The sequence below is a fragment of the Macaca thibetana genome, chromosome 7 (genome assembly GCF_024542745.1).
Source record: "Macaca thibetana thibetana isolate TM-01 chromosome 7, ASM2454274v1, whole genome shotgun sequence".
NCBI lineage: Eukaryota > Metazoa > Chordata > Mammalia > Primates > Cercopithecidae > Macaca > Macaca thibetana.
Window position 1 is genome coordinate 164,845,269 of NC_065584.1, and position 23,494 is coordinate 164,868,762.

At 38.5% G+C, this 23,494-nt stretch overlaps 1 protein-coding gene across 6 annotated transcripts in view; it reads right to left on the bottom strand.

The window, feature by feature from the left end:
• The window catches only part of MTHFS (methenyltetrahydrofolate synthetase), a 599,465-nt gene that overhangs the window by 7,030 nt on the left and 568,941 nt on the right, over positions 1-23,494 (bottom strand). The window lies entirely within an intron of this gene.

Genomic DNA, 23,494 nt, shown 5'->3' on the forward strand with positions numbered 1-23,494 from the left:
TGCTGTTCCAAATGGATAATGATTCAACAATATACATGGCTTCTATTGCCAAAAGATACAAATGAGATTAAGTAAAGATATGGAGGAAACACAACAAGGCCAAGCATCTTGGAGGCAGTAGAGGAGAGGGGTTTAAGTGTGTAGGATTCTAGACAGGCTGCCTAGGTCTGAATCCAGCACTACCACTTAATAGCTATGAAACATCAGTCAAAATTACCTTCACCCAAAATCTAGAATGGATAAGCATATTAAGATGTAAAGAGTCTCTAAGCTATTAATACCAAATGTCAACTTAATCAACTGCGGCATGCCTACTCCTCAGGCCACGTGGCTGATTACAGAGAGACACAGGCACTTCCATCAGACATGCTTCTAAAACATGAAGAAGCTGAAATCCTAAAATAAAATACAGAACCAATAATTCATGATAGCTCTTGAGGCAGAACTGTCAAAAATCAATACCATATGTTTTGAATTCATTATGATTGCCTTAGAAAGAACAGACTGAAGCACAACCTCCTTGAAACACTCTTCATATAAAACAGTACAGCACATAGAAGGTAATAAAACCTTTTACATGACTGCAGCAATAAAATATATTCAACTTCTGATTATATAAAAAAATTGGGTTTTAAAAAAAATATGGTTCCCTGCAAATCTATAACATACTTAAGGAGGAGTTAACTGAGCCACCTATTATAGACCGCTAATTTTTAAAAATTACACTGTAAACACACCTTCACTCTTTCTGCTATGAATGGTCACAACCTATTTTGGTCATCTGGGAATATTCACACCGAATCAAACACACTGTAGTAAGAATCATCTATTAAAGACATGATCATCATAATTGATCACTTCTGCATTGTTACTATAAAATGCTTTCTTTTAACTTGGATACTAACATTTGAACCAGAATATAGGGACCATATCTGTCACAAAAGCATTAGAAATAAGTACCAACCCCATGTGAGATAGCCCTTCTCCTAGTATCCCTGGGTGACACAGGTCATTCTGCTAATCAGTTAATGAGGTATTCAGAATATAAGACAATCTGTGTGTGTCTTATATTTAAAACCTAAGTGTATTATGGGTTCGAGGCTTTCACTCAACCTTATGAACCCTACGTGTTTAAATGAAGGAAGTAGGAGGTGACAGGAATTTATACTCTTCTAAGTAAAGCTGAAAAAGCAAATAAGAAATGTGAATAATATTTAGCGACTTGGCTCCTGAAGATCTCACAGCAGCACTCTCCTCCTACCTAATCCAAAGAGCCTAGAAAAATATCAAGGACAACAGGCCAGAAGTCAAGATAAAATGGGTTATAGAAACCAATCCTTCTATCCATAATACAGGTTCACCCCTTTAAGGATATCACAGGAAGGATACGAAAGAAGAGTGGCTACCTCTGAAACAAGATATTAAGTAACAGGAGACTTGGATGAGAAGAATATTTTACACTTTCACAGTACTCTTCTGTATGGTTTAAATTTTTATCATGTGCATATGGAATCAAATTTTTAAAAATATCATCCTTATAGTACATCAAGGACAAGAGCCTTGGAGGCAGTCCTGCACAGCAGTTTATCTGTGCAGGCTTCTACAGAGACTGCCTGGGCTTGAATCCCATAACTACCATTACTAGATAAGAAACATTAGTAAAGTTACTGAATTAGTAAAGTTAACTCTCTTTGAAACCCAATTTCTTCTCCTTCAGACAAAAATAATGCTATCTATTTTATAGGGACTAAATAAAGGAGGTAAAACTCTAGTAAGTGTTCAATAAATTATAGCTGTATTATACTTGGGGATATGAATAATGCCTATCCTCTTCCTGATGACTCTGAAAGTTATTTCTTGAGTCATAATACTAACACTCCAAGAGCCAGCTTGCAGATTTCCTATCAGCCCAAACCATGGGCAAGGGTCGGCCTAGCTCTCTACCGCCACCTCCTGTCAGCTAGCAACATGCAGGTGAGAGCGGTCCGTAAGAAACTGCTCAAGCCTTAGGCAGAGCAGGAGCCCTGATGGCTCACTGAAATACACAGTCTCCGAAACAGGTGTGATAGGAAAGCATTCCTCTGTTAGAAACAGCCTTTCTCTTTTAAAGGATCCTTTGAGGTGTATCTGTTTACAAACCAAGAAAAATGAAGTTGCTCTTTTACAATCCCTTTCAGCACATTCAGCTGTGTGCTAGACACTGTGCTAAGCTCTTTGCAAACATGACTTAATTTAATCTTCCCAACAGTTCTGTGAGGTATATATTGTTATCCCCTTTTTTCAAATGGGAAAATCAAGATGATGTAATTTGCCCAAAGTCATACAGCTAGGATATGCAGGCATGGGAATGTGAATGGTGGTGTAGCTCTAGTGAAGTGTGGAAACTCTTTGTTCTTTGCCTATGAAATTAAAGCAGACAGGGAAAGCTCTGCTTATTTGCCTTGGTGGCAGAATCAGTCAAACTGGATGCAGCAGCTGTACCAGTCAGGTCAGGACCATGGTGAGGGACAGATGGCACACTCAAACCAAAGAAACGAGAAAAGATTAATAAAGAGATGGAGATGCTTAGAGAAAGCAAGAGAGATGGTACAGTCCCTGGGGTAGCTGACCATACCATCAACTTGGCCTGAAGGTGCAAGGGGCAGGAATGCGGAGGGCATGGTTATAAGAACCCGCAGAGCTGCGATGAGAAGGCTGCCTGACTGGAGTGTGGATGTACACTGGGGGCGAGGGGTAACACCCTGCAGCCTCTGGTCTTCATTGCTGCCTGCTGATGTAGTCCACAGAGGCTGGTCTTCCCCACCACTGAGCAAGTAGAAAAGATAGACAGTGGATCTAGAGGAGGCCAACCAAAATCACCTAGCAAAAGACCTAAATGTGGTTATTATCAGTGGTTACTCTTGGCTTGGAGATTTGGGCTTATTTTTAATTTATTCTTTATGTCTTATCTTTATAATAAGAACAAAGTTATTTCCTTTAGAAAAAAAATTTTTTATCAATACTCAGAAAAATTTCCAGTCTTCTTTTTGAAGATGTACTTCAAACATGCTAGCTATTTTCTTAAGTATGTTTTTTGTATCTTAAGCCTACTACATTGTCTAGAAAATAACTCTAAAATTATGTCAACAGATAATAATAATTTGATTTATACTATTTTCTTAGTCAACATCATCATCACCATCACCATAAACAACTACAATTGTATATGAAAGAAGCAAGCTAGGTTGCTGCAGACTGAAAAGTGGGAATGGTGTCCCAATACTTTACCACTGGGGTTTGCAAACTATAGCCTGCAAGTCAAATCTGGTCCACTGCATGATTTTATAAATAAAGTTTCAATGGGACACAGACATGCTCTGTCTTCACACTAAAATAGCAGAACTGAATCACTGCAACAGACACAGACACTGTATGGACCACAAAGCCCCAAATATTTACTATCTGGCCCTTTGCAGAAAAAGCACCCTGCCAATCCCTACTTTACAGCTTCTGCCATAAGGTTTTTAACAACAACAACAAAAATCTATATATCAGCTTATCCTATCTTAGCAGATATTGACAAAAATAAATCTTACTGGAAAAAAATATAATTTAAACTCTCTTTACTGCAGATATGTAAAAATGCTCTGCAGAAAATAGGATCCACATCAGCAGTAGCTTAATCTAAATGGCATTTCTAAATGTTATATTTATATGGCATCTGAGTTGTTGATAATCAGATGGACCTAAAAATGAAACGGAGAAGACATTACAAAACTTCCTATGATTTTTCACTAACTGTAGGCAACCTCTGCTTGTCTGATTTTACTCATCTGTAAAATGGATGGATGGAACTTTTCAATATCTTTTTTATTAACTTTCATATTAGGTTCAGGGGTACATGTGCAGGTTTGTTATACAAGTAAACTCATGTCCTGGGGATCTGGTGTACAGATTATTTCATCACCCAAGTACTAAGTATAGTACCCATTAGGTACTTTTCCTGATCCTTTCCCTTCTCCCACTTCTCACCCTCAAGGAGGCCTCAGTGTCTGTTGTTCCCCTCTTTGTTCCCTGTGTTCTCATCATTTAGCTCCCACATATAAGTGAGAACATGCGGTATTTGGTTTTCTGTTCTTGTGTTGGTTTGCTTAGGATAATAGCCTCCAGCTCCATACATGTTGCCACAAAGGACATGATCTCATTCTTTTCTATGGTTGCATGATATTCCATGGTATATATGCACCACATTTTCTTTATTCAGTCCACTAGTGATGAGCATTTAGGCTGATTCCATGTCTTTGCTATTATGAATAGTGCTGCAATGAACATATATGTGTATGTGTCTTTATGGTTGAATGATTTATATTCCTTTGGGTATAGACTCAATACTGGGATTGCTGGGTCGAATGGTAATTCTGTCTTTAGTTCTCTGTGGAATCACCACATTGCTTCCCACAGTGGCTGAACTAATTCACGCTCCTACCAGCAATGCATAAGCATTCCCTTTTATCTGCAACCTCACCAGCATCTGTTATTTTTTGACTTTTTAACAATAGCCATTCTGACTGGTATGAGATGGTAACTCTCTGTGGTTTCGATTTGTATTTCTCTAACGGTGAAAAAATTTGAGCATTTTTTCATATGCTTGTTGGCCATGTATATGTCCTCTTTCAAAAAGTATCTATACATGTCTTTGCCTACTTTTTTAATGTGTTTGTTTGTTTTCTTCTTGTAAATTTGTTTAAGTTATTTATAGATTCAATATCTCAGTTCTCTTTAGAATCAAAGCTTAGTGACTCTGAGAATTTAAGGAAAATTCCTTGTTTATCTGTGTGACTCAATCAAGAAATAAATTAAGCCAGTCACACACAAAAACAAACATTATATGATCCTAATTAAATGAAGTCTTGAAAGTAGTCAAACTCATAGAATCAGAAAGTAGAATGGACCAGAGGCTGAAGAAAGGGGGGAAAGAAGAACTGTTCAATGGGTATAGAGTTTCAGATATGCAATATGACAAATTCTGGAGATCTGTTGCACAGCAATGTCAATATACTTAACACTCCTGAACTGTACCTTTAAAATGGTTAAGATGGTAAATTTTGTTATGTGTTTCCTTACTACAAAAAAAAAAGAAAGAAAGAAATTAGGCATTGAGGGAAGAGTCTAAAGGGCAGTCCATCCTATGCTCATGTTCATGTGAGGGTGTATTCAACAAAGAAAAGTCTCTTGAAAGCAGTGAAGAACAATTTCTTCAGATACAGAAATACAAGGGTATTTTGGAGCTATTTCTATTTTTCTCAGTTTTTAGGAGATGAGCTCTCAAAGTCACTTTTTTTTTTTTTTTTTTTTTTTTTTGAGACAGAGTTTTACTCTTGTTGCCCAGGCTAGAATGCAGTAGCGCGATCTCGGCTCACTGCAACCTCCACCTCCCAGGTTCAAGCCATTCTCCTGCCTCAGCCTCCCAAGTAGCTGGGATTACGGGCATGCACCACCACACCTAGCTAATTTTTGTATTTTTTTAGTAGAGACAGGGTTTCATCATGTTGGCCAGGCTGGTCTCGAACTCCTGATCCTCAGGTGATCCACTCACATTGGCTTCCCAAAGTGCTGCAATTACAGGTGTAAGCCACCATGCCTGGCCCACTATTCTTAATTAGTTATTGCATCGTATGATTTCCAAGCCTTAAGAGTTTAGTAAAATGGAAACTTCTGTCTACCTTTCACCATTTTGTTTTTTACTGAACTGTTAAATGAGCACTTGAAAGTCCTGCAACCTCTCTGGTTCAGTACATTTAACTAAAATAAAATTACATGGTACATTATATTTCTTCAGCTTGCTCTCTTCCTGCACGCCTAAGAGGACTCATAGTTCAGCTAATATGAGTCTTGGGCCATCTAGAACAAATTCTATTACAGTAAGTCTATGATAAAGTAACCTATTACTTTGAAATAATAGTACCTGGATTTTATATAATGTCCTTTTCCAGTGAGTTCCAAGTGTCTTTTTCACTGCAACTAGGCTTGTTATCTGCTTCAATAAGTCTTCTGGTGGGGGAGAAACTTGCTCTTAAAACCCAGAATCTCGTAGGGCACAGTGGCTCACGTCTGTAATCCCAGCACTTGGGAGGCCAAGGCAGGCAGATCATGAGGTCAGGAGTTCAAGATCAGCCAGACCAACATGGTGAAACCCCCGTCTCTACTAAAAATACAAAAATTAGCTGGGTGTGGTGGCGCGTGCCTGTAATCCCAGCTACTCAGGAGGCTGACACAGGAGAATTGCTTTAACCCAGGAGGCAGAGGTTGCAGTGAGCCGAGATTGCGCCACTGCACTCCAGTCTGCATGACAGAGCGAGACTCCATCTAAAAAAAAAAAAAAAAAAAAAAAAAAAAAAAAAAAAATCCTCCCTAAAACCTTCTAAAACAGCTTGACAGGAAAAAAGAAGCAGAAAAAAGTTTCTAATGATTGGTACTTCAATCAAAATTTAATGGATTCAAATCAATAAATAGTCATTACTAATACCTCACTTTATGGAAGGCCATGCCCAAGGAACTATAGAGAACACAGAGATAAGTTGCTATCAATGTCCTCTAGGACCTAAAAACCTGGTCAGCTAAAAATGCATCTAATCTGTTGTCTGTAAAGAGATAATTAAATAATTGTAATAAGGGGTAGAGTAATACAAGTTCCAAGGTAATAGGTACAAAGGAAGAAAGTTGTATTCCTTTGAGAAGGGAGTTAAACACAGGAAAACCTCTCTAGGAAGGTGGCCTGTTGTATCAACCATGAAAGGATGAGTCTTTTAGAGAGGAAAAGTCTTTTTGGAAACAAGAACATCTGGGTTTTATCCCTCCTCTGTTTGACTGTGTGACTGCAAACAAGTCATTTCCCACCTAGGCCCGTTCTCTTATCTACAAAATGAAAAATTGACTTAGATGATCTTCAAATCTCTTCCAATTCAGATAATCCCCTGTGCCAATTAAATAACTAAAGGATACACAAATTGGGAGACTGCAGACAAATCCATCTCCGTGGACTAACAATAAATTTGTCAAACACTGACATCTGCTGGAAATTGGGAAAACTACTCAATCCATCTCATAAATAGCCTTTAAAAACCTAGTCTTGAATACTTTGTTTTGAAAACACATTATCAAAGATCCAAGTTTCTTATGAAATTTAATCTTTTAATATTATTTTATCAAACTTAAGAAAATTTTGAAGAAAATAACTTTAAAATTACTTCAGAAACGTCTGTTTCCATTTGGAAATTTGGGCCTGTGCTCCCATGCTTTCCTAGATGACAAAAATAACCAGCTTAACAACACAATGGACAAACTTCTATTCATCAGAACAACAAATATAAACTGATCCGGAATACATTTAACCAAGCTCTCAAGGGGATTTTGGAAGAGAAACTAACAAAATTCTTTTAAAGTTAATCTTAAAAAACACACGTAGAATAGTCAGCTAAATTTTTCAAATTAGAATAATGGGGCAGGACTCATCCTGCCAGGTATTAAAATCCATTGAACAGCCATCATACATCTGTATTAATCAAAATACTACGGCACTAGCGCCAAAATAGGCAGATTCCACAGATAGGTGGAAAAGACAAAAACAGCCAGATACAGACCCAAACATATATAAGAATTTTGTTCATGAAAATGGTGAATCTCAAGTCAACAGAGAAAGGGTAGATTACTCATTAAATGTGTTCAGACACCTGGCTAACATTTATTTATAAAACATATTCTTGGCCGGGTGCGATGGCTCATGCCTGTAATTCCAGCACTTTGGGAGGCTGAGGCAGGCAGATCACCTGAGGTCAGAAGTTCAAGACCAGCTTGGCCAACATAGTGAAGCCCTGTCTCTTAAAAAAATACAAAAATTAGCCAGGCATGATGGCGGGAGCCTGTAATCCCAGCTACTTGGGAGACTGAGGCTGGAGAATCGCTTGAACCCAGGAGGCAGACGTTGCAGTGAGCCAAGATCGTGCCACTGCACTCCAGGCTGGGTGACAGAGCGAGATTCCATGTCAAAAAAAAAAAAAAAATTCTTATATTCTCTCCCTATATACGTAAGGATTCAAATATAAATTCAAAAAGGATTAAGACTTTAATATTTAAAAACACAAAATACTAAGATAAAATGATGATTTATATAAACTCAAGAGAAGTAAGACCTCCTAAAAATAAAACCAAAGGCAAAAATCCTAAAAGAAAGGATTAATAGACTTTACTAATAACACTTTAAAACATCTGTATCCTCCCCCACAAAATACAAAAAATTAAGAAAAAGGTTTAAAAATGAATACAAATTGGCTGCACGCGGTGGCTCACACCTGTAATCCTAGCACTTTGGGAGGCCAAGGTGGGCGGATCATGGGGTCAGGAGATCAAGACCATCCTGGCTAACATGGTGAAACCCTGTGTCTACTAAAAATACAAAAAATTAGCCGGGCTTGGTGGTGAGTGCCTGTAGTCCCAGCTACTCAGGAGGCTGAGGCGGGAGAATGGCGTGAACCCAGGAGGCAGAGCTTGCAGTGAGCCGAGATCACACCACTGCACTCCAGCCTGGGCAAGAGAGCGAGACTTCATCTCAAATTTAAAAAAAAAAAAAAATGGACACAAATTATTTGCAGCATACATGACAGACTAATGGTTAATCTTTTAATATGTAAAGAATTGTTACCAACCTGGAAGAAAATAAATGAATACCAAAAGAAAGATAAATGTCCGGAAAGAAATGGAACAAAGAACAGCACTTTACAAAAGATGAATTAAAAAGGTTAAAAAACATTTTAGAAAGCTTACTATATATTTTGAAACTTTCATAAGGAATGTATTTTAACCATTGTAACTTTTAAAAGAAGGAGAAATTAAAATTTAAGGATTTTTTTTTGATTAGTACTTCAAAACAAAACCAGAAATACTGGTAAGACAAAATTAAGTTACTTCCAAGGTTGAAAATTCACACAACAGGATTATAAGATGCCCCAAATGAAGTTCTTCTGAGAATAATTTTTTCAATATATTAATGAGGTTTCCTGTTACAGTGTGCTTTCTTGAGAGACTTATTAAAAGGGGTACATTTCCTTTGGATACAACCTCATGGAAAACTACTATTCAAAATTAAAGACTTGACTTAATTACAACTTCCCTTCTGAAGCCTTCTCACGCATTTTAGGCAAAGAGCACTCTCCATCCTCGGTCCCCAGAGCACTCTAGGGACATCCCAATGGGATCCTTAGCACCAGATTGAAATCACTAGTTCACGTGGAATAGTCATCGTCATCATCATCATCATCATCAAGCACTTATATGCAGTGGCATTGTACTAAAAGTTTTATGTAAATTTCCTATTTAATCTTCAGAACAATCCAGTGAAGCAGATATTATTACCCTCATTTTCAAATTATCAGAGGTTTAGGTGAAGGGGTTTACTCATGTCACTCAGCAGGAGGCAGCAGAATCAGTAACTAAACTCAACTCCACCTAAGACCAAAACCTTGATCCTAACCACTCCTTATCCATCATCCCCTCCATACAGCAGTCTTCCCCCAGCGAAGTGTGAACTCCTGTGGCCAGACACCACTGCCCCTTATTTATCTTTTTGTTTCCAGGGCATCATATGGAGGCTGCCACACAATTGGTAGCTATTAGTGTATGTTCATTAGTTATTTCAGCCATTCGTTCACTCAGAGAAAGGTCAACATACTCTCATGTGTTAGTGAGGAGTATGTAAAGTGGCATAACTTTATTTGGTAAGCAATACAGAAACATCTATAGAAATTCAGAATTCACAGCCATTTCATGGATAGAAGTTGATCCCATGGACTTACTTGCATAACTATGCAGAAACATATCTATCAGGATGTTCTTTTTTATTTTTATTTGTAATATCTAAAAAACAAAAGCAACCCAATTAGCTTTCAACAAAAGACTGGTTAAATAACTTAGAGCACCTCAATGCTATGTAACCATTTAAAACACTATGCTAAATCTGTATGTGTTGCTATGAAAAGAGTTCTACAGTTTATTAACAAGTGAAAAAGCAGGATGCAAAACAAAATGTGAAGTCCAATCTTATCTGTATAAATTTTTTAAAAGGATACAAATATATACATCTAGAAGGATACCCAAGTATGTTAACAGTGGTCACATCTGGCAAACAGGCTGGGAAGAAGAGGGGTGGGACTTTTTCTTTTATACCCTTCTAAACCATTTAAATTATTTACCATGTAATTAGTTAGACTGGCATGTAATACTTTTATGAATGAATGAATTGTTGCTCTACTGTTTGGGGTTTTTTTTTTCCTTTTTGTTGTTTTTAACACCAACAAAGACTAAGATGAAGTACAGTTAACTTGGGTTGGCCAAGATGGCTAGCTGTGAATCCATCCTCTCATATTCCTGTTTTTCATTCAAAGACTATATCCTTATCTTAAAGATTTGGCAGCTTGTGCATACATATCCCTCCTTCCCACCCCCAAAAAACTAACTAACACACCCTATAAGTAATATCAACCTTTCCCTCAAATTTTATTTGTTAAACCTTCAAAGGGTACATGAGAAAGGCAAGTCTTACCTGTGGTCAGCCAATTAAATCTGCTTTTATTTATGGTTTATCACTAACTAAACATACAGCTAAAAGGACAAAGTTAATTACTACTCTTGAAAGGAAAAATTGAAAATGCTGATGGGTGAGCAGCAGGACAATTCTTGTATTTCTAATGTCTTACTCCCATTGATCATATCAGCCCTCACAAAAGACTGTCTTGCCTAAAGTTACCATTCCTTATTCCAGCATCCCTTTTTCATTTTATTCTGCCCTTTCTACGTAAAAAGAGGTACCAAAAAAAACTATCTTTACCTGTAGTCTCTTAATTCTGGCAAATTAATATTAATTTCTATATATTTGAAGATTCTGCTATTTTCTCCTTTTAGCTAATCTCTTCCAAATTTATATTTATAGTTTCTCTCTACTTTTATAAATTATACTAGACTACAAAATAGTTTCAAAAACATTTCACCTAGAAAACCTCATCTAGAAAGGCAAATTGATCTTGGTCTGTCTACATATGCCATGGCCTCATCCCCTAGCCACTAAGATCCCTGTTTGTAATCTCAGGTCTTACCCCAAGACCATACTCTGGCAAGTCCTGAATCAATATCTCTTATGTCCTGACCTCCAGAGCTATATATCCAACTAGCCATCTACCAGCATTTCTGGGAGGTCCCAGAGCAACCTCAAATGGGATTCACTATGTGTCCCCCAACCCCCACATCTCCTCTCTCTTCTGCATTCTTTGCCTAGGTTAAGAGCATCACATGCAGATGGCAAAGCCAGACCGTCCTTCAACAGCCTCAAGTGGCCTGGAGACTCCACATTCTGCATATGTCAGAACTTGTTCCATCCTCCCCATTTCTAAAAGTGGTCATCATTTCTCATCCATTCGAACCCATCAGATTCCCAAGGGATGCCCACACCTCGTTTCTTTGGCCTTCATCTCACCTAGCCTGTCCTCCTTATTTCTGGCAGAAAAACCTTTCACAAACGTAGAACTAGTCATGTCACTCCTATGATTAAAGTCTTTCAATAACTTACTCCCAGCACCTACAAAATAAAGTTCAAATCCCAGATGCCTGACATACAATACCCTTCACATTGTGGGCCTCCAGCCTCAGCTCAGGCCATGACACCAACCGAATCACAACCTGTCTTGAGCTGAGTGCAGCAGAGGCTGCTGGTTGCCCATCCGGACATCATTCTCTGTTTCTCCTTAGTAGTACAAAAAGAACTTTATTCAGGAGGCCATGAATCCCACTGCAACACCACATTTCTCACCTTCCCTGGTAGTTATGTATGACCTTGTGCCTAAGTTCTGACAAATGGGACTTTCAAAGTGAAGGATGCTCTTTTTCCCCCATCACCCTCTCTTTCCTCCTGCTGACTAGAATTCAGAGTTGATAGCTGAAGCTTGAGATGCCAGGTAGGACCATATGGCAGATGTGGCAGATTTGTCCCTGATGACTGTGGGGCCTCTACAACAGCCACAGACTATAAATACAACTCCCAGACTTCTCTCCCAACCATCTCACTGATATTTTGCAGTCTTCACTGATATTTTGGAGTTTTCTGTTATATACAACCAAATCTGATTTTAACTGATAAGCTGCGCATGCCCTTCTTTTACCCACCTCCACAGCACATGACGGCAGCAAGGAAAGGCACCGTGTGCCATCCCACAAACTGCATGCCTTTGGGGAAAGCAGACCTGGCAGGAAGACCTGGCTCTGCCTTTTAACTGTGGCATGCCCATAAATAATGCTCTCTCTGAGACTTACTTTCTGCAACTGAGAGAGTAAGAATCTAGAAATTCTTATGAGATAATAATATAGTCATGATGAATAAGCTTACATATGTAAGAGCACTTAGCATAAAGCTTAGCACTTAGTAGACAAAGGGTAGCTACTCATAATTTACCCGTATCACTGTCTCTGTATAAAAACTCCTTGGGGCCAGGTACGGCGGCTCACACCTGTAATCCCAGTACTCCAGGAGGCTGAGGTGGGTGAAACACCAGAGGTCGGGAATTTGAGAACAGCCTGGCCAACATGGTGAAACCTCATCTCTACTAAAAATAAAAAACTAGCTGAGTGTGGTGGTGCGCGCCCATAGTCCCAGCTCAGGAGGCTGAGGCAGGAGAATCGCTTGAACCCGGGAGGTGGAAGTTGCAGTGAGCCTAGATCGCGCCATTGCACTCCAGCTTGGGTGACAGAGTGAGACTCCGTCTCAAAAAAAAAAAAAAAAAAAGTCCTTGAGAGTAAATGTCCAGAAACTGAGCTTTCATAGTCCTGTACACACTTTCTGGTGCTTCAATACAGTGTAAGAAACTTGAGTCCTAAGCAGGATCCAGGCTTATGACAAATTAGTACCCCCATGCTTGGCACAGTGTCACACACAGTAGGACCTTCAGAATATTTGTTACACAAGTGAGTGAACCAATACAACACTTTAGAAAGGAAAAGAAAAAGGCAGAGTGTACATAATTGATCACTGGGTTCAGCTCCTGATTTTCATTTGCCTAATTCTGATTTCTTTTTGGCCTTAGGCAGACAGAATAGAGAGTATTTTTATACTAGCATTTACACTTTTTTAAACAACAAAAACTGGTTTTTAAAAAGTCAAAAAGAAAACACCCAAAAAAATAAACGTTCACTCCAGGCAAACTTCCAAATATTGTGATATGTTTTCTCTTTGTTTTAGGGGAGAGGTTCACAATGAAACAAAATATTACAGCAACCTTTTGCAGATTCAAAAGGTTAAATTCAAAATGTTATCAATAATGTAACTCCCACTGTTTTTACAAAGAAAACCTTGATCCATAAAGATACATAATTTCTATTACAAGAAGACGAAGTGGAAATGTACCTGAACTTGTAAAACTGTCATTACTTAAATATAAGTCTTAAAATTCAAGATAACGACCTTGGCACAAATATTTGACTTTCTACTTTCATTTCCAGTGAACTGAACAAAGGAAAACAAACTTGGGAAAAATGTCTATTATGATTAGAAACCAGGGAAGAATGCCATACCTAAGTTGGAAACTTTGAGGCATTTCTGCAAGATATAATTTAGGAAAAAGGGAATTTGATAATGAAGTACATGTTAAAGAAAAGGCTGCCTTGCGTAGAGCCGGAAGGAAACCAATGTGGAACTGCAGCCAAGCCCCGAGCCAGGAGGAGCAGGTATATATATTGTAACAATGGGTCTCTGGACAGTAAGCTGCTAAAAAGCAAATCTTGACCCTTCTTGGGCCTCAGATACCTAGTGCAAAGCAGATTTAATGAGGAAGACCGACTCAGCCCTCATCCCTGCTTACCCTCAGCAGTGTAGCACACACTGTGGCAAAATGTGGGTATGGCCATGACTCCTAACAAAGCCTCCATGTTTGGATCTTCTGCCCCTGTAAGTATTGGGCTATGCTGAAAACAAACAACTATGGAGAAAACAAATCCTTCATACAGTGGCAAAGCTCCCTCCAGCAGGTGCCTACAATAATTGCGTATTCCCTTCTCCCCTCAGTTTACTGAATCTTTCTCAAGCAAAACGAAATGTAGCAAATTTAAACTATTCCCTTCTTTCTTTCTCTATCTGGGCCTGAACACCAACCACACAATCTCTAACAGAGCCCATCAGAACTACCAATAGCAGGCAAACCTAAACTTCTTTAAGGTGAGAGAAGAGAGAAAACAGTCACTGCAGTTTGAAATTTTATACTTTTTTTTTTTTGTACTCAATGGAGTAAAATCAATATGCTCTTTCTAAGGAAATAAGACCACGTAGCAAAAAAAAAAAAGGGACAATGAAGTTTCCTTTAGGCCTCTGTATGTATATTACCATAAGTCACATATGACAAATTTATCCCATTTTCACTCATTATTGTCTAAGTATTTTTCTTGTAATCCAGCTAAATCTTTATTCTCTTGTAGTTTATTATAACCATCAAATTCTGAAATATTTCCAAACATTTTAAAATGTAGCTAAATGAAAAAATAGAAAAAAAATGTAATGATGGTCATAAAAAAAACCAACAGAAGTTTTCCAAACACATTTCTTAACAATGCCTTAGTCACCGGTAAATTACTAGAGCTAGTATACATGAGACACAAATTTCTAATTAACGTACTAAGATAATTTTTTAGAGAAAGCTTCTATCAGAAATCTAAAAATGACAATTTTCTAAATATACAGATGAAAAATCAGCACTAAAAATCTAAAGTTCTTTTTTAAATCTTCAACTTGGAAGAATATCTCCAGTCAATACAGAGACCTACAATCTACTGGGATCATAGAAGAATGCGCACTGAAGCTTTGAGTGGGGGGGGTGTGTGTGTGTGAGCGAGAGTATGAGTGAGAGAATGAGAGAGATCACACACATGTGAGAGTAAGCCCAACAATCCAACGTTGGTATAGACCATGCTAATATTTTTTATTTTTTATTTCAAGCGAGGTCTGAATTTTCTCTAAATATTTTGCAGTCTGTAGCACAGTGCTAGCAGACAGTAAAAGTGATAGCCAAGGTGTTGCATGCAAAATCAAGTATCTAGTTTGTTTTAAGCAGACTAAACTTAAATAGGAATTTCCAATGAATAAAGCAGATTAGGGAGAAGCACAAAATATGTAATAGCTTTTACTTTATATTAACTTTTTCCTTCCCATTTCAGTGCAGCATTCAATATATAATAGTGAATTTCCTGCAACTTCTAATATAATTTCATGATGTTGAAAATAAGTCATTATTGAAAGAACTCTGTATCAGGTTTCTGTGTGGAGCAGATTATTTCTTCATAGAAGATAATCTTCTTAGATTCAAAGTGAAATACCGCACGTACTATGAAGAGTTTGGGGAAAGGAGAGGTATTTCTTGGTGTGATGGCTAATTTTATGCATCAACTTGATTGGGCCAAGGGGTGCCCAGACCAAATATTATTTCTGTGTGTGTCTATGAGAATGTTTCAGGATGAGATTAACATTTGAATGAGTGGACTCAGTAAAGTGGACAGCCCATCTCAATGTGGGGTGGCCTGAACAGAATAAAAGGCAGAAGAAGGAATTTGTCCCTTCTTTCTTGCCTAACTGCATGAGCTATGCCATCTCATCACATTTCCTGCACAAGGACTAGAATTTACACCATAGGGTCCCCTGGTTCTCAGTCCTTCAGACTTTGAGTAAAAACATCACCACCTTTCCTGGGTCTCTAGCTTACAGACAGCAGACTTTGAGACTTCTGGGCCTCCATAATTACATGAGCAAATTCATTATAATAAAGCTCCTAAAAGTATAGATAGAGATGTATATAGATGCATACACACATGCACAAACATAAAACTTACTGGTTCTGGGAACCCTGACTATGCACTAAGTGCATTTTTTTAAATGTAAAACTTTTCATGAAAAATGAAAAAACAGTGAATGTTGGTAGCTTATTTGATAATACATACAGTACTTTGGGGTACTATGGCTACATCAGGTCATAAGTAATAAAAGTAAATACGTATTTATGCCACCAGCATTTAATAAAATATACAAAAGGAAGGAAAGCAGACTCTTGACAAAGTATTTTTAGTCATTGTACTTACTTAAAGAGAAAACAACTCTACAAGTATCCTTACTTTGTTGTGGTATTTAATTACTATTTTAAAAGTTAAATTCTATATCTCTCACAATAAAGATGGGGGAAGGACCAGTTTGAAGAATCAGTGCAAATACTTCCCATTAAAATAGACATATTTAAGGACAAAGCTTTTAACAATGAGATTTGAGAATATGCTGCATCTATAATATAAAACTAGAAAACACAGTCACACAAAAGAATAATCTGAGATTTGTAATAATTGCTTAGAGGTTTTTTTGAGTTTTTGTTTTATTTTTTTGAGACAGAGTCTTGCTCTGTTGCCTAGGTGGGAGTGCAAGCATAGCTCTCTGCAACCTGGACCTCTTGGGCTCAGGAAATCCTCTCACCTCAGCCTCCCGAGTAGCTAGGACTACAGGCGCATGCTAACACAGCCAGCTAATTTTAAATATTTTGTAAAGATGGGGTCTCACTGTGTTTCCCAGGCTAGTCTTGAATTCCTGGGCTCAAATGATCCTCCCACCTCGGCCTGCAAAAGTGCTGGGATAACAGGCATGAGCCACTGTGCCTGGTCCACTTAAGAGATTTTTTTTTAAAGATTAATAACTTTAAAATGTTAATGATGGCAAAGGAATAACAGGATAGACAGAAGAAAAACCCAAATCAATAAAATAGACAAGATAGGGAAATTCTGTTATAAATCCAAATGATTTTGAAAGTGATGGGCATAAAAAGATGAGAGAAATATATTACAGATCCAGAAGAACGAAAGTAACTATAATAATAATTTCAAAAACAGAGGAAAGAAGGGATTATCAAAAAAGATAGTTGAAAATACTTCCCTGGAGTCAAAAAAGACATGAAACTTTAGGATGAAAGAGATGACTAAATACCAATTAATTCACAAAATTAATGAATATTAAATTTGGAAATTTCAAAAATAATAAAAATTCCTAAAAGAAGCCAAGCAATGAAAAAACAAGTTTCTTACAAAGGAAAAAACGAATATGATATCAGACATCACCTACAATACTAACTGCCACAAGACAACAGACTGGTTGTCTAGAACACAGGTCACAAACTATAGCCCTAAGACTGAATCTGGTCTGTTGCCTGTTTTTGTAAACAAAGTTGTATTGGAACACTGTCTGTTTTGGTACTGTCTGTGGTTTCTTTCATATTGCAGTGGTACAGTTGAATTGTTGTCAAAGATTCCATGGCCTGAAAACCCTAAAATATTTACTATCTGGCACTTGACAGAAAATAATTGCCAAATCCTGGGCTAGAATTCTGGGTGGACAAAAGAAACAAAAACAAGAAACAGTGACCTCAGAATTCTATCCTATTCAAGAATTCACTGATGCATACAAAGACAGCCTCAAAAATAAAAGCATTGTGAAAACATACCACTCCATGGACCATGCTGAAAAAATTACTTAAAGGAATATTCCATCTGACCAAGAAATTAATCAAAATATATAAATCAAGAATAAGGAAGATATGCTATAACAGCAGGAACAAGGAACCGTGATGAACCCAGGAAATTTAGAGTTCAGTTTAAATGACTGTTCTCTATAATATAGTAAGAAAATAATCGCATGTCAACGAAAAAAATTCCTTAAAGAATATACACATCTTTAAACTACTATTAATTTTAAACACCAGTTTATGATGACAAAAGCTAGAAAGAAAAAGCGCATTGGCTGGGTGTGGTGGCTTACACTTGTAATCCCAGCACTTTGGGAGGCCGAAGCAGGCGGATCACCTGAAGTCAGGAGTTTGACACCAGCCTGGTCAATATGGTGAGACCTGTTTCTACTAAAAATATAAAAAATTAGCTGGGTGTGGTGGCACATGACTGTAATCCCAGCCACTGGGGAGGGAGAGGCAAGAGAATTACTTGAACCTGGGAGGTGGAAGTTGCAGTGAGCCAAGACTGCTCCATTCGACTCCAGCCTAGGCAACAGAGCGAGACTACGTCTGAAAAACCAACAAGAACATTGGGGAAAATGGTCAAAATCAACTTTTCGAAACTCTAGAAATTAGCCAAAGGCTTACAACAATCCAAATGTTTATTCTCTGTAAGAACAGTGAGCTTTGTGTCTTTTCAACTTGTCCCATTCCCATCCCCCTCTCCCCAGCTTCATGGTAAACTTGAAAATCAGCAGCCTCACAACTAAAGTAGCTGTGACAACCACCAACAGCCTGGCAGCCAGTGGAGGGGCAGAACAGGTTTGGAGCTCAACAACAGCTCCATCCCAGAAAACTGTCACTAATTAATTTGTCTGGCAGTTCCCCAAAAAAGTGCATTGTCAGGTCTTATCTTTACTTGATCTGACTCATAGCTCTCTCTGTGCAAAAAGCCCTATCCCTAGGACATTTATTTTAAAAATCAATGGCAATTGTTTAATATCACAGCTGTCTGGGGCAGCAATCCAGTTAGAGCTAACAAGAGGCTAACCAAAAAACGTAAAAGGAAAAATTGGGGAAGAAGATGTCCTGAGGAGGCTTTGAAAAGCTCCCACATATTCCAAGGAATCTAGAAGGCTATCTACGCAAATATGCATGGCTGTGTGAATGCCCGTAGAACCTTAAAAGGCCCTAATCTCTGATCTCTGGCTGACCTTGAAGTTCTATGCAAGCAGGAAGTGAAAGTTAAGGCAAAGTTGTTAACTTACCTTTAAAATGGTGAAAGTAGACCCCAAACAGAGGCCCTCTAAAAACAATGAGAGATTGGCTCAAGGCATTTAAGGAAATCTCTCATTGATTAGCTGAAAATTAACCTTAACAAGCACAAATGGCAACGGCTACACATAAAGAATACGGACTTTACAAAATTGATCCAAGAAAATCACTAAACAGGTGGCTGAGAGCAGTGGCTCATGCCTGAATCCTAGCACTTTGGGAGGCTGAGGTGGGCGGAAAGCTTGAGCTCAGGAGTTGAAGACCAGCCAAGGCAACATGGCAAAAACTCATCTCTACAAAAAATACAAAAATTAGCCAGGCATGGTGGCGTGCACCTGTAGTCTCAGCTACTAGGGAGGCTAAGGTAGGAGGATTGCCTGAGCCTGAGAAGTTAAGGCTACAGTGAGTCATGATCACACCACTGTACTCCAGCCTACGCAAAACGGTGAGACTCTGTCTCATTTTAAAAAAAAAAAAAAAAAAACACTAAACAAATAACAACAACAAACAACAACGACCAACAACCATAATAGGATAAAGGGATCTCATAGCCCTGCCACGTTTGAATACTTTTGTCCCCTCCAAAATTCATATTGAAACTTAATCTCCAGTGCAACAGTTTGGGGAGAAGTGCCCTTTGGGAGGTGATTGATTCATGATTCTTGAATGCATTAGGGCCTTTATAAAAGGGCTAGATGAAGGGAGTTTTTCCCTTTTTCCCCTTCCACCTTCTGCCATGTGAGGACACAGCATTTCTTCCCTCCAGAGAACACAGAGTTGGAGACATCATCTTGGAAACAGAGACTAAACTCTCATCAGACAATAAACTTGCTACTGCCTTAATCTTAGACTTCCCAGCCTCCAGAACTGAGAAAATAAATTTCTGTTATTTATACATTACTCCATCTGTGGTATTTTGTTATAGCAGCACACAGGAAAAAAATTGGAATTACCAAACAAAGAATTTAAATTAGCTCTTGCAAATATGTTCAAAGAACTAAAGGAAAGCGTGTATGAAGAATTTTTTTAAAGTATGAGAATAATGTATCACCAAATGGATAATATCAACAAGGAGATGGAAATTGTTTGTTAAAAGAAGGAAAAGAAAAACCACTACCACCAAATAGATATTCTGGAATTCAAAAGTGTAATAACCAAAGTGAAAAGTTCACTAGAGCCACTCAAGAGCAGATGTAAACTGGCCAAAGAAAGAACAAGTAAACCTGAAGGTAGGTAAATTAAGACAATTCATTCTGAGAAACATTAAGAAAAAAGAATGAAGAAAAACAAACAGATCCTCAGAGACTTGTAGAACACCATCAGGTATACCATAACACATAACAGATAACACATACGAAAACAAGTAAGACATACGTGTGCTGGAAGTCACAGAATAAAAGCAAGAAGGAAAAGAGGAAGAAGTATGTTTGAATAAATAATAGCTAACAACTTCCCAAATTTGATGAAAAACATTAATATGAACTTCCAAGAAGCTCCACAAACTTCAAATAAGATTAAAAAAAAAAATGCACACCTAGACACATCATAATCAAACTGTCAAAAGAAAAAGACAAAGAATCTTAATAACAGCCAGGCACAGGGGCTCACGCCTGAAATCCCAGCACTTTGGAGGCTGAGGTGGGTGGATCACTTGAGGTCAGGAGTTTGAGACCAACCTGGGAAACATAGTGAAATCCCATCTCTACTAAAAATATCAAAAATTAACCAGGCATGGTGGCATGCACCTGTAGTCCCAGCAACTTGGGAGGCTAAGGCACAAGAATTGCTTGAACCCAGGAGCCAGAGGTTACAGTGAGCGAAGATCACACCACTGCCCTCAAGCCTGGGTAACAGAGTGAGGCTCCGTCTCAAAAAAAAAAAAAAAAAATCTTAAAAGCAGCAACAACAAAAAAACATAAATCACTAGAGATCCTCAGATCCTCATAAGATTAACAGCTGAATTGTCAATGGAAACCTGGAGGCCAGAAGGCAGTGAAAACAACAAATTCAAAGTGCTGAATGAAAAACACTACCAGCCAAGAATTCTATTTCCAGCAAAACTTTCCTTCAAAAACAAAGAAGACAATGCAATATGAAAAGAATCATCTTTTTAAAGATAGTGCTGGGACAACCAAATATCCATATACAAAAGAATAAGTTGACCCCAACTTACACTATTTACAACAATTCAGTCAAAATACATCAAAGACCTAAATGTAAGGCTAAAACAATAAAGCTCTTAGAAAAAAAACAGAGGCATAAATCTTCATGACTTTGGATTAGGCAATGGTTTCTTAGCTATGACACCAAAAGCACAAATAACAAAAAATTATTGCATAGGACTCCACCAAAATTAAAAACTTTGCTTCAAAGGATACCACCAAGAGAGTGAAAAAACACAATGGGAGAAATACTTGCAAATCACATATCTCACAAGGAACTTATTATCCAGAATACATAAAAAACTTAGATAACACAACAGTAAAAAAGCAACTCAATTAAAATTGGGCAAAAGATGTGAATATTTGAAGAAACAATCATTGGCTCACCAGTAAGCTATACAGACACAGGAGCAGCACCTAGGAAGCCAGGCCAAAAAATAAATCTAAGCACAAAAAAATTGAGCAGAGATATCTATAGACACATATCACAGAGAGGCAGATTCTATAGGCTAAGAGCAAGCTAGTTACCAAAAAAACAAACAAACCAACAAAACACTTTAAAAAGTAAATCAGAATCCAGAGATACTACAAGATATTGTCAAAAAGATTTCAACAACAAAAAAAATATAGGACATGCAAAGAAACAAGAAAGTGTTGCCGGGCGCGGTGGCTCAAGCCTGTAATCCCAGCACTTTGGGAGGCCGAGGCGGGTGGATCACGAGGTCAGGAGATCCAGACTATCCTGGCTAACATGGTGAAACCCCGTCTCTACTAAAAATACAAAAAACTAGCCGGGCGTGGTGGCGGGCGCCTGTAGTCTCAGCTACTTGGGAGGCTGAGGCGGGAGAATGGCGTGAACCCGGGAGGCGGAGCTTGCAGTGAGCCGAGATCACGCCACTGCACTCCAGCCTGGGAGACACAGCGAGACTCCGTCTCAAAAAAAAAAAAAAAAAGAAAAAAAAAAAAGAAACAAGAAAGTGACCTATAATCAAGGGGGGAAAATCAGTCAAGGAAAATGAAGTCTAAGTGGGCCAAGATGTTTAATTTAGCAAAGACTTCAAAGCAGCCATTATGAATATGAGCCAAGAATTTAAAAAAATTCTGTTCAAAAAAAATAAAGTAGGCCAGGCGCGGTGGCTCACGCCTGTAATCCCAGCACTTTGGGAGGTTGAGGTAGGAAGATCACAAGGTCAGGAGATCGAGACCATCCTGGCTAACATGGTGAAACCCGGTCTCTCCTAAAAACACAAAAAGAAAAATTAGCCGGGCATGGTGGCAGGCACCTATAGTTCCAGCTACTCAGGAGGCTGAGGCAGGAGAATGGCGTGAACCCAGGAGGCGGAGCTTGCAGTGAGCCGAGATTGCACCTCTGCACTCCAGCCTAGGTGACAGTGTGAGACTCCACCCCCATCCAGAAAAAACTAAAGGAAACTAATGTTCCCAGAATTAAATGAATATATGACACCAATGACTCAACAAATAGAGAATAGCAATGAAGAAACTGAAACTTTAAATAAGCATCAAACTCTACAGTTGAAAAGAACAACTACTGGCCAGGCACAGTGCCTCACGCCTGTAATCCCAGCACTTTGGGAGGCCAAGGCAAGTGGATCACAAGGTCAAGAGATCAAGACCATCCTGGCCAACATGGTGAAACCCCATCTCTACTGAAAATACAAAAATTAGCTGGGCGTGGTGGCACATGCCTGTAGTCCCAGCTACTTGGGAGGCTGAGGCAGGAGAATCACTTGAACCCAGGGGCCGGAGGTTTCTGCGAGCTGAGACCACACCATTGAACTCCAGCCTAGACGACAACAGCGAAACTTCGTCTAAAAAAAAAAGTACAACTACTGAAATAAAAAACGCATTACATGGACTCAACAATGGGTTTGAGATGATGGAAGAAAAAAGGCAGTGTACTTAAACAGATCTATAGAAATTACCCAACATGAAAAAAGAAAGAAAAAAAGACTGAAGAAAAATTAACACAGTCTAAGTGACTTGTGGGACAATATCAAGAATACCAATATACTATACATGGAATAAGAGTCCTAGAAGGAGAAGAGAGACAATGTGGCAGGAAAACAAATTTTTTTTGAAAAATAATGGCTGAGAACCTCCTATAGTTGATGCAAAAATTAATCTACAGACCCAAGAAGCTCAATAAATCCCATGTAGGATAAAACTAAAGAAATCTACATACGCCAGGCACGGTGGCTCATGCCTGTAATCCCAACATTTTGGGAGGCCAAGGTGGGTGGATCACAAGGTCAGGAGATCAAAACCATCCTGGCCAACATGATGAAACCCTGTCTCTAATAAAAATACAAGAAAACTTGCTGAGTGTAGCGGTGCGCACCTGTAGTCCCAGCCACTTGGGAGGCTGAGGCGGGTGGATCACAAGGTCAGGAGATCAAAACCATCCTGGCCAACATGATGAAACCCCGTCTCTGATAAAAATACAAAAAAACTAGCTGAGCATAGCGGTGCGCACCTGTAGTAGTCCCAGCTACTTGGGAG